The sequence below is a fragment of the Somniosus microcephalus genome, chromosome 9, assembly GCF_052327205.1.
Source record: "Somniosus microcephalus isolate GS21.2 chromosome 9, FLI_Smic_1.0, whole genome shotgun sequence".
Classification (NCBI taxonomy): Eukaryota; Metazoa; Chordata; class Chondrichthyes; order Squaliformes; family Somniosidae; genus Somniosus; species Somniosus microcephalus.
The window spans coordinates 195,954,638-195,966,254 of record NC_140995.1 but is presented as its reverse complement, the minus strand read 5'-3'; the positions used below and the strand labels follow the sequence as shown (position 1 = coordinate 195,966,254).

Sequence of the window (11,617 nt, the reverse complement as noted above, 5' to 3'; positions counted from 1 at the left end):
CCTCCTCAGTACCTGGACGGGAAGTGGTGGGAAATCAGCCATCAGCCTCTGCATCAGTCATCATCACCTCAGAGATTTTCTGCCAAAGATGACAGCGGACATTGAATACATCTGTACCAATATGCATGGGTGCACTCAAATGACAAAACAATGACAGAATTATGTAATTACATTATTTTCTCCCTCGTCTTTTAGATTTAAAAAAAAATTCATGGGATGTGGGTGTCGCTGGCAAGGCCAGCATTTATTGCCCATCCTTAGTTGCCCTTGGGAAGGTGGTGGTGAGCTGCCTTCTTGAACCGCTGCAGTCCGTGTGGTGAAGATACTCCAACAGTGCTGTTCGGGAGGGAGTTCTAGGATTTTGACCCAGTGACGATGAAGGAATGACAATATACTTCCAAGTCAAAAATGACTTACTGCCCTGTTCCCACCGACGATGTGACTGGCGCTCTATTTCCAAGGGCCTACTGCTGGGCGGCTGGAATACTTGCCTGAGTCAGGTGGTAGGCCAGTTTAATATGCAAATCGGGGTTCCATGAATTACCGAGGACCCCCATTGCCATTTTAGGAATCAGTTGGGAATATTGTGTGATGTGAATGCTCCGCCTATTTTTAGCTGGTAGTCCAGCTGAAGAGGAACCCAGAACTTTTATCAGCAAGTTCCAATGTGGCAACTTATCAGAATCTCCTCCTGGCAGCATGGGGCCCTGCTAAACTTACCCAGTGGTGTTGTAGTTCTATCTGTGATGCAAGCACAAGTCTATACAGTGACTCTATTCTATTACTGGAGACTCAAAACGTTGCCTCTTATTTGTGGAGACCACTGACTTGTCGGGCTCAACAGAACATACAAATTCAACAACACTGGAATGGACATGCACATACAAATCCCTCTGTGCACCATCATATGTACTTCAGAAATAATTTATAGTGGCTGGCAGGCAAGTTGAAACCACAGCAACATATACTTTGTGAATTTTTGTTTGATAACGCTCCTGTGAAGCGCCTTGGGACGTATGATAAAGGCAATCTGTAAATGCAAGTTGTTGTTGTTGTTGTTGTTATTATTTATTTTGTTTTCTTGGTATTCTTATAGGAGCTTTCCAATAACTTATACTGCACTGATCTGGTAAAGCATATGCAGCGATTTTGTCTGACACTCAGTTTTCATTGTGATGTTACCAGGTTCATTCGATAGAGGAGTAACATTACTTGGTCTCTGGAAGTGAAGATTTGAGTAGGCATCTTTTTTTTATTCGTTTATGGGATGTGGGCGTCGCTTGCAAGGCCAGCATTTATTGTCCATCCCTAATTGCCCTTGAGCCGCCTTCTTGAACCCCTGCAGTCAGTGTGGGAAGGGGTCATTTTGACCTTGGGCGACAGTGTAAAAAGGCAATATTGGATCAGTTGCCCGTTATACGTCACGCCCGAGTTTCATTTCCGTTGACTTTGCCTGTTTTGCACAATCAGCCAATGTGTCCTCTCGTGTCAGCCAAGCAGATTCTTCAGCTTCGTTCTAGTGAAAATTAAATTTCATAAAAGCGCTGAAATCAAAATCAATCAGAACAAAAAATAATACTCATGCTTAATAATATATATTTAGGTAATCTTTTAGATAATCCTAAAGATAATGATTAGGGCAACTAGACAACTGGACCAAAAGTAAAACTTAATTCTATTCCAAAAGGGTCCAGGGTTTCTGGAACATATGTATCGACTTGCTAACATTCAAAGGTACTGCCTAACCCATTAACAGTACGAGATAGTCAATCACCCATGTGCTAAAATTATTTCATCCATTCTTTACCGGCCTTTGAGACAATTTACATCACTGAGGTCAGCCATCTGCCTCAGTCTGTCCATCAACGATTATGTAATGACCTATGTGTGAAAATATAAAAAGCACGTGTGTAACAGCACAATTAATTACCTTTATAATGCATGAAGATGACAGCAGATGAACCGTAATAATCTCACCCAGGGGCTGTCTGATAACTTCAAAAGTCCTGTCTGATAAACGCTTCATCAAAATTCCGTGATAGAGTTTCCGCTTTGGGGGCAATCGGCGATCAGAACACAAATTGCACCCAAACTTACGACCGTTTTGAGAAGTGTTTTTTTTTCTCAAGTTTCCTCTCGACCTCATCTGCATATCGCCGAACATAAAATCTCCCATGAACCAGTGTAATTGGGCAGTGTTATAAAATGTAATTTTAAAAAATTGCTTTAAAAATATTCCTTGATATATTTAAGAGTGGTGACTTGGTGCAGTTTGATTAATACAGCTGAAAATGGGTTTATCACAAAAAATAAGCATTTTTAAATTAGTGTCAATCCACCACCTGTGAGTAACCCGATTTTAAATGACTGAAAATGACTTAAAAAAAAATATACAGAACCATTTAGTAGTTACATTGGGGTTCAGCAGTCAGTTTCTTCGTAAATTAGAAGAGATACATTCAAAAGCTTTTAAAACGTGCCTAGTGTCCTTGTGCCCAAAGGTACCAGCTTAGTTTTTACAGCCTCCTCGAAGGCCCGCAAACGACACAATTAGCAGAAACTCGTCATGGTGATTAATTCAATCTGGGGGCGTGGCCTGTTTTCTGGGCAGGGCCAGCTTCCAGCGTGATTTTTTTTTTCAGATCGCGGAATCACGATTTGCACTGAACGTAACTTGCGCTTGAAATTTCGCGATCTTATGCCGATTTTGGGCGAATTGCTCCGAAAAAAGCCAGCGCAGCCGAGCAGCAACTCTACCCCTCCCTGTGACCTAGACTGGCAGTTAATACTTCTTCACTAGCCTAAACTTATTTTCTGCAAACTTCAGGGGGATAGATCTTGACTTTGTGCGACAGTGTAAAACAGGTGAGAGCGAGTCGGTGGCATGTTTTACATCTCTCCCGTTTTTTAATCTCCGTTGGAAATAAAATCGAGAGAGGTGTAAAACAGACTGTTGACTCGCTATCTTCCGATTTACACTATCGCACAAAGTCAAGATCTACCCCATTGAGTGGGATGGCTCTGGGTTCCGTGCTGGGACTCTTCTGTTTCAAAAATGTGTAAGTAATCTGACTACATTTTTAAAAAGAATTGATATCTTCAGGGGTCCAGGCCCATTTGCATTCATTTAACTGGCTTATCAGTGCCACCGCTGCTGCTGCTGTGGGGCCTCCCTGCGCCTCGGGCTTACTTTATACCGCCGTTGCCACTCGCTACTCCTCCCAGGTCCGCACTGCAGCTGCCTCTGCTGTGGGGCCTCCTTGCACCTCGAGCTCACTTTATACCGCCACTGCCGCTGCCAGCGCGCCGCTCCTCCCAGGTCCGCACTGCCACCGCTGCTGCTACTATGGGGCTTACCTGCGCCTCAGGCTCACTTTATACCACCACTGCCGCCTCGCCGCTCCTCCCAGGTCCGCACTGTTGCCACCGTTGCTGCCTCAGAAGTCAAAAGTGACGTCGGCACAAGGGGAGGGAGCTGATTGGTGAGTATATGGTAAGTGTTTATACTTGGCCTTCTTAAAGTTTTAAGTTTATTCCAGCTAGGTTAGTAAATAGTCTGTTAATTAGAGGTATGGTAGGGCAGCTCACACCCGTGGAATGCACATCCTGTGTGTAGTGTATGTACCTTTAAGGGGAGAACTACTTTTTACAGCTCCTGTATACTGTAGTACCGGCAGTGACCACACCTGTATATAAACCCTGAGTAGGGATCTGTACATTAGTTTTAGAGTAAACTGCATCCAGTAAACACCTGTTGATTGTTCCTCTGCAGTCTCTGTCGATTTATTGAAGGACACCATACATCAAAATTCACAGATTTAACAGTGGCGATGAGTCGGTTCGAACCTAACTGCAACTCTGTAGAAGAAGGCCGATTCCACCAGTGCGGGCGTCGACCATCTGGAGAGGACTTGAACATCACAGAGGAGGCTGTGGAGAGCTGGGCTTGGTTCCCCAGTCGCGATGATCCAGCGCAGCGGGCTGGCAGCAGGTACGGCGCAGACCCTTCCCGGATGGCAGCGGCTGGAGCCAACCGACGGCACAGAAAAAGGCCAAGCAGCATCGATGGGGTAAGAGAGAGGGTAAAGCGCACAGGGCGCAGCCGGGGTTGAAGACTGAGCGGCGTCAACAAGAGAAGGGGAAACGCGCAGAGCGCGGCCAGGGTTTCAAGGGCTGAGCAGTGTCCGCGGGGGAAGAAAGGAAGCGCGGGAGACGCCAGTTTGAGCCAGCGGAGAAGAAGGGAGAGCGCGGGAGACGCCATTTTTAGCCAATCTAACCACACCCAGGGATGCAGAAGAGTGGCAGTGTCACAGCGTTCGACAATGAAGTCGAAGATTGGGCAACATATATAGAACGTGTAGAAGTGTACTGCAAGGCGAATAAAGTGCCAGATGCCAGGAAAGCACTGGTATTGTTGAATTCCATGGGTGCAAAAACGTACGGCTTACTGCGAAACCTAGTAACCCCAGAGAAGCCAGTGGAAAAGGATTTTGAAAGCATAGTGGCAATCCTACAGGACCACTTAAATCTTTCTGCTATCAGCAGCGGTGTGGGGTTTAAGTTTCACAAAAGGAACCAGCATGAAGATGAAAGTAATGCTGAGTATTTAACGGAACTGCCCAAACTATCGAAACACTGCCAGTTTGGAACGGGACTAGCAGATACATTAAGGGACAAGTTTGTGTGTGGGCTTCAAAGTGAAGGAACCCAGAAATGGCTTCTAACAGAAAAGGATCTTACGCTGGACAAGGCTTTCAGCATGGCAGTATCACACGAAGCAGCTGCACGGGGCGCTGCAGAGATACAACGGAGATCGCAAGAATATGGCACAAATGAAATGTCATATGGAGCAGTGAAGTGTTATTGCTGCGGCAGAACGACACACGACCATAAGGATTGTTGGTTCAAGGACCAAGTGTGCAGACAGTGTGGAAAAGTAGGACACATAGCAAGTGTCTGCAGGTCGGGAAAGAAAACCAGCAGCAAGAAATCTCCACAGGAGAAGTACAAAAAGGTACATAAGGTGACGGAGAGTAGTTCAGACGAACAGAAAAGTGATACAGACTCCGGAAGCAAGGAGCTGGGTTGTCTGAAACTACATCATGTAATCAAAATGGAGGATCACCAAACTATCTGGGTCACGCTCAAGATAGACGGAGTCCAAGTGAAAATGGAATTGGACACAGGATCAGCCCTAACAGTCATAAACCGAAGGGACTACAAGCGGTTATTCTCACATATACCCTTGAGAGATACAGAGATTGTCTTGAAGACATACACGGGGCAAAAAGTCTACCCCAAAGGAAAAATAAGGGTGAACGTGATATACAACGGCAAGGAAACACCAAAAATGGACATATATGTATTGCCAGATGGAGGACCACCACTACTAGGGCGTGAATGGATCCGGAAGATACAATTAGATTGGCATTCCATACAGGCACTGAAGGTTGAGGCCAAAAAGGATGACGACGTCACACCTGGACGACTGTCAAAAATGCTAACTGACGCACAAAAGTGTTCCAGGAGGGACTCGGAACACTAAAAGGCATAACAGCAATGAGCAAAATAGAGGAAAATGCAAGCCCAAAGTTTTTTTTAAGGCCAGACCGGTACCTTATGCGGTCCGCCCAGCCGTCGAAGCAGAGCTGGAAGGTTTGGAATGTTCAGGAGTACTATCCAAAGTGGACTGGAGCGAGTGGGCTACACCCATCGTTCCTGTAATGAAGAGGTCGTTGAGTAATACACCTGGGGAACCAAAGAAGGTTCGCATCTGTGGGGACTTTAAGGTGACAGTGAACCCAGTCCTTCACACTGTACAATATCTGCTTCTGCGGATTGAAGATATTTTCACCTCGCTATCTGGAGGGAAATGCTTCACTAAGATTGATCTGGCCCAGGCGTACCTGCAAATGGAGGTAGAAGAAGCCTCGAAACAGTACTTCACGATCAACACTCATAAAGGTCTCTACCAATACAATCGGCTGGTGTTCGGGGTAGCATCAGCTCCAGCTATTTGGCAAAGGGCAATGGATCAAGTCCTGCAAGGGATTCCAGGGACCCAGTGTTATTTGGACGACATCCTGGTCATGGGCGAAAATGACAGTGATCACCTCGCCAACCTGGAGCAGGTGCTCACCAGATTGAAGGATTATGGGCTCCGAGCTAATCGCCACAAATGCGAGTTTTTCCAGAAGCAGATCTCGTATTGTGGCCACGTTATTGATGAAGAGGGGTTACATAAGCCCCCTGAAATGATTGAGGCAGTAGTCAAGGCTCCAGCATCGGAAAATGTGTCACAACAGAGGTTGTTCCTCGGGTTGGTGAACTACTACCATAAGTTCTTGCCGAATTTGTCTACAGTACTACACCCACTGAACACCCTACTGCAAACGGGGGTACCATGGAAGTGGAATGACGAATGTAAACGAGCTTTCCAGAAGTGCAAAGAATTGATCACATCAAAAGAGGTGTTGGCTCATTTCAACCCAGCACTACCAATTCGGCTGGCGTGTGATGCATCACCCTATGGCATTGGAGCGGTGCTGTCGCACAAATTCCCGGACGGCTCGGAGAGGCCAGTAGCCTTTGCATCTCGGTCACTAACCTCAGCCGAGCGTAACTACGCCCAGATTGACAGGGAGGCCCTCAGCCTAGTGTGGGGAGTGAAAAAGTTCAACCACTATCTGCACGGGCAGAAGTTCACCTTGCTGAATGACCACCAACCACTTGTCTCCATCTTTAATCCAAAGAAGGGCGTTCCGGTGATGACTGCGCAACGGCTACAAAGATGGTCCCTTTTACTAGGGGCGCACCAATATGATATCGAGTATAAGGACACGAAACAGCATGGAAATGCTGATGGGCTATCGCGTCTGCCACTGCCTACTGTGGAGGAAGCACCAGCAGTGGATCCTGTCGAAATATTTCATTCGACTATAATTGAATGCTTGCCAGTAACTAACGCTGGTATTGAGAAGGAGACCCGAAATGACCCGACACTGTCTCGGGTATATGATTTGACGGTGAAGGGATGGCCAGCACATGGCGACTCACTGTTGCCAGCATTCTCATCCAGAAGGGAACAGCTGTCAGTATGCCAGGGGACCTTGATGTGTGGATCCCGAGTGGTAATTCCACCCAAGTTAAGGGAGAGAGTGCTCAATGAGCTTCACGAAGGCCATCTGGGAGGGGTGAAAATGAAAAGCCTTGCTAGGGCTTATGTGTGGTGGCCGGGGATCGATCAGCAAATCGAGGACCTGACAAAGAGCTGCTCAGGATGCCAGAAGGTCCAAAATGCACCACCACATGCCCCTCTACACCCATGGGAGTGGCTCTCATCTCCATGGCAACGGGTGCATATTGATTTTGCTGGTCCATTCATGGACTCAATGTTTTTAATAGCCGTGGATGCGCACTCGAAATGGCCTGAGGTGATCAAAATGTCCTCCACCACCACGGAGAAAACTATTGCAGTCCTACGGACCATATTTGCCAGGAACGGCTTGCCAGAGCAGATTTGCTCTGATAACGGACCACAGTTTGTGTCCGAAGAGTTTTGAAGATTTATGAAAAGGAATGGGGTAAGGCATTACACATCCGCCCGTATCATCCAGCCACAATTGGATTGGCTGAGAGGTTCGTACAAACCTTTAAAAAAGCAGTAAGGGCCATGTGCGATGACGACATTCCACTGCAGCATAAGGTGGACAATTTCCTGTTAGCCTACAGAAATGCGACACATGCAGTCACCAACCAGACCCCGGCCATGATGTTCTTTAACTGAAGGTTGAGATCTCGTCTGGATTTGCTCAGGCCAAATGTACGAAGAGATGTTGAGAATAAGCAATTCCAGCACATCAATGAGAAGCCGACAAGGAGCTTCAATGTAGGGCAACCAGTCTTGGCCCGCAACTACCGAACAGAGAAATGGCAACCAGGAATGATATGCACACGGCAGGGGCCACTAATGTACACAGTGGATGTTGGGGAGAACATTGTGAGACGCCATGTCGACCAGATCCTAGAGTCACAGGAACGAGTCAACCCCAGGTCTCGCGTACCTGGTGATGAACCCGACATACAGGTAGCATCTACCCCAGAAAAAGTAGCATCGGGAGCTGATGAACCAACCGACGACAGGGGGCCAGAATCGCCTCCGCACCAAGAGCAAGACACTCTGGAAAGGCGCTATCCAGAAAGGATCAGGAAGCTGCCCCAAAGACTGAATTTATAAATAGACTATTTGCAGTTAATGTTGCATGTTAAAAGTGTTAATTGTTAAATGAATGTTATGGTACTGTTAATCTAAAAGGGGAGGAATTGTCGTGTATGTACCTTTAAGGGGAGAACTACTTTTTACAGCTCCTGTATACTGTAGTACCGGCAGTGACCACACCTGTATATAAACCCTGAGTAGGGATCTGTACTTTAGTTTTAGAGTAACCTGCATCCAGTAAACACCTGTTGATTGTTCCTCTGCAGTCTCTGTCGATTTATTGAAGGACACCATTCATCAAGTCCTGGACACACCCCATGGTCTGGACAACCACGTGCGGGAAGTGTCACCAGCTACAGCAGCTTGAGCGGCGGCTGCAGTCATGGCTGTGCATCCGCGAGGCTGAGAGCTACATGGATAGCATGTTTCGGGAGGTGGTCACCCCACAGCTTAAGAGTGTGCAGGCAGAGAGGGAATGGGTGACCGCCAGACAGAAGAGGAGGACAAGGCAGGTAGTGCAGGAGTCCCCTGAGCCCATCTTGCTCACCAACCAGTATTCGATGCCGAGTACTGGTGAGGCCGATGGTTCCTCTGGGGCGTGCAGCCAGAGCCAAGTCCACAGCACCATGGAAGGCTCAGCTGCACAGGGGAGGGGGGTGCATGAGAGGAGAGGGAGAGCAATAGTGATAGGGGATTCAATAGTTAGGGGAGCAGAGAGGTGTTTCTGCAGCCATAGACGTGACTCCAGGATGGTATGTTGCCTCCCTGGTTCCAGGGTCAAGGATGTCACTAAAAGGCTGCAGGGCATTCTGAGGGGGGAGGGTGAACAGCCAGAGGTCGTGGTCCATATCGGTACCAATGACATAGACAGAAAGAGGGATGAGGTCCTGTAGGCAGAGTTTAGGGAGCTAGGAGTCAGATTAAAAAACAGGACCTCAAAGGTAGTAATCTTTGGATTACTAGCAGTGCCACATGCTAGTGAGTCCAGAAATAGGGGGATAGAGCAGATGACTGCATGGCTGGAAGGATGGTGCAAGAGGGAGGGCTTTAGATTCCTGAGGCATTGGGACCATTTCTGGGGGAGGTGGGACCTGTACAAGCTGGACAGGTTGCACCTCAACAGAGCTGGGACCAATATCCTCGCAGGGTGTGGGGGTTTGCTAGTGCTGTTGGGGAGAGTTTAATCTAGCTTGGCAGGGGGATGGGAACCTAAGAATAGAGTCAGTAGGGAGGGAAGAAAAACTGGAATTGGAAAACAAAAACGTAGAGAGTAAATTGGAAGGACAGAGGAATCAAGGGCTAGATGGTAGTCAACAAGGAGGTTTGCCGGTACTAAATGGTATATACTTCAATGCAAGGAGTATAGCAAACAAGGCAGATGAGCTGAGGGCACAGGTAGATACTTGGGACTATGATATTATAACTATTACGGAGATGTGGCTGAAAGAGGGGCAGGTATGGCAGCTCAACATTCCTGGTTACAGGATTTTCAGATGGGATAAAGAGGGAGGTAATAAGGGAGGGGGGGTCGCGGTATTGATTAAAGAAACTATTACAGCTGTGAGGAGGGATGATATGTTGGAGCGATCATAAAACAAGGCCATATGGGTTGAATTGAAAAACAAAAAAGGAGCTATCACACTGCTGGGAGTGTACTATAGACCCCCAAACAGTGAGAGGGAGATAGAAGAGCAAATATTTAGACAAATTTCTGAGAAGTGCAAAAACTATAGGGCAGTAATAGTAGGGGATTTCAACTACCCCAATATTAACTGGGATAAAATTAGTGTGAAGAGTATAGAGGGTGTGGAAGTCCTAAAATGCATCCAGGAGAATTTTTTTAGCCAGTATGTAGCAAGTCCAACAAGGGAGGGGGCGGTTCTGGATTTAGTTTTAGGGAATGAAGCTGGACAGGTAGAAGTCATATCAGTGGGGGAGCATTTTGGTGCTAGTGACCATAATTCAGTTAGAATTAAGGTAGTTATGGAAAAGGACAAGGATAGACCAGCAATAAAAATTCTAAATTGGGGAAAAGCAAATTTTGCTAAGCTCAGAGGGGATTTAGCCATAGTGGACTGGAAACAGCTACTTGAAGGTAAATCAGTGTCAGAGCAGTGAGAGGCATTCAAGGAGGAGATCCGGAGAGTTCAGACCAAATATGTGCCCTTAAAGAAAAAAGGTGGGACTAACAAATCTAGAGCCCCCTGGATGTCTAGGGACATACAATATAGGATAAAGAAAAAAAGGGAGGTGTATGACAGATACCGAGGGCTAAATACTGCAGAATCTTTAGAGGAGTACAAACAGTGCAGGGGTGCAATTAAAAAAGATATTAGGAAAGCAAAGAGAGAGCATGAAAAATTCTTGGCAAGTAAAATCAAGGAAACCCCAAAGGTGTTTTATAAATATATTAAGAGTAAGAGGATAACTAAAGAAAGGGTAGGGCCTATTAGAGATCATGAGGGTAATCTGTGTGTGGAGGCAGGAGACGTCGGTAGGATTCTTAATGAATACTTTGCGTCTGTTTTCACAAAGGAGAGGGGCGAAGCAGACATTGCTATCAGGGAGGAGGAGTGTGAAGTATTAGATGAAATAAACATGGTGAGAAAGGAAGTATTAAGGGGTTTAGCAGCTTTAAAAGTGGATAAATCCCCAGGCCCGGATGAAATGTATCCCAGGCTGTTAAGCGAAGCAAAAGAGGAAATAGCAGAGGCCCGAACCATCATTTTCCAATCCTCTCTGGCTTCAGGTGTGGTGCCAGAGGACCACTAATATGGCACCCATGTTTAAAAAAGGAGAAAAGGATAGACCGAGTAATTACAGGCCAGTCAGCCTAACCTCAGTGGTGGGAAAATTATTGGAAAGAATTCTGAAGGACAGGATAAATCTTCATTTAGAAAGACACGGATTAATCAAGGATAGTCGGCATGGATTTGTTAAGGGAAGGTCGTGTCTGACAAACTTGATTGAATTTTTTGAGGAGGAAACAAGGAGGGTAGATGAGGGTCGTGCGTTTGATGTAGTGTTTATGGACTTTAGCAAGGCTTTTGATAAGGTTCCACATGGCAGACTGGTCACGAAGTTAAAAGCCCATGGGATCCAGGGCAAAGTGTCAAGTTGGATTCAAAACTGGCTTGGAGGCAGGAAACAGAGGGTAATGGTTGATGGGTGTTTTTGTGACTGGAAGGCTGTTTCCAGTGGGGTTCTGCAGGGCTCAGTACTAGGTCCCTTGCTTTTTGCGGTATATATCAATGATCTAGACTTGATTATAGGGGGTATGATTAAGAAGTTTGCAGATGATACTAAAATCGGCTGTGTGGTTGATACTGAAGAAGGAAGCTGTAGACTGCAGGAAAATATCAATAAATTGGCTAGGCGGGCAGAACAGTGGCAAATGGA

At 46.5% G+C, this 11,617-nt stretch overlaps 1 long non-coding RNA gene across 1 annotated transcript; it reads right to left on the bottom strand.

Annotated features, from left to right (window-relative positions):
* Positions 1-1,100: 1,100 nt before the first annotated feature.
* Positions 1,101-3,432, bottom strand: LOC147112929 (uncharacterized). The gene is made up of 2 exons (XR_015079451.1): positions 3,358-3,432; positions 1,101-1,516 (listed from the first exon to the last, which is right to left on the bottom strand). It is a non-coding gene; the product is annotated as an uncharacterized LOC147112929 (long non-coding RNA).
* Between the last annotated feature and the right edge of the window lie 8,185 nt (positions 3,433-11,617).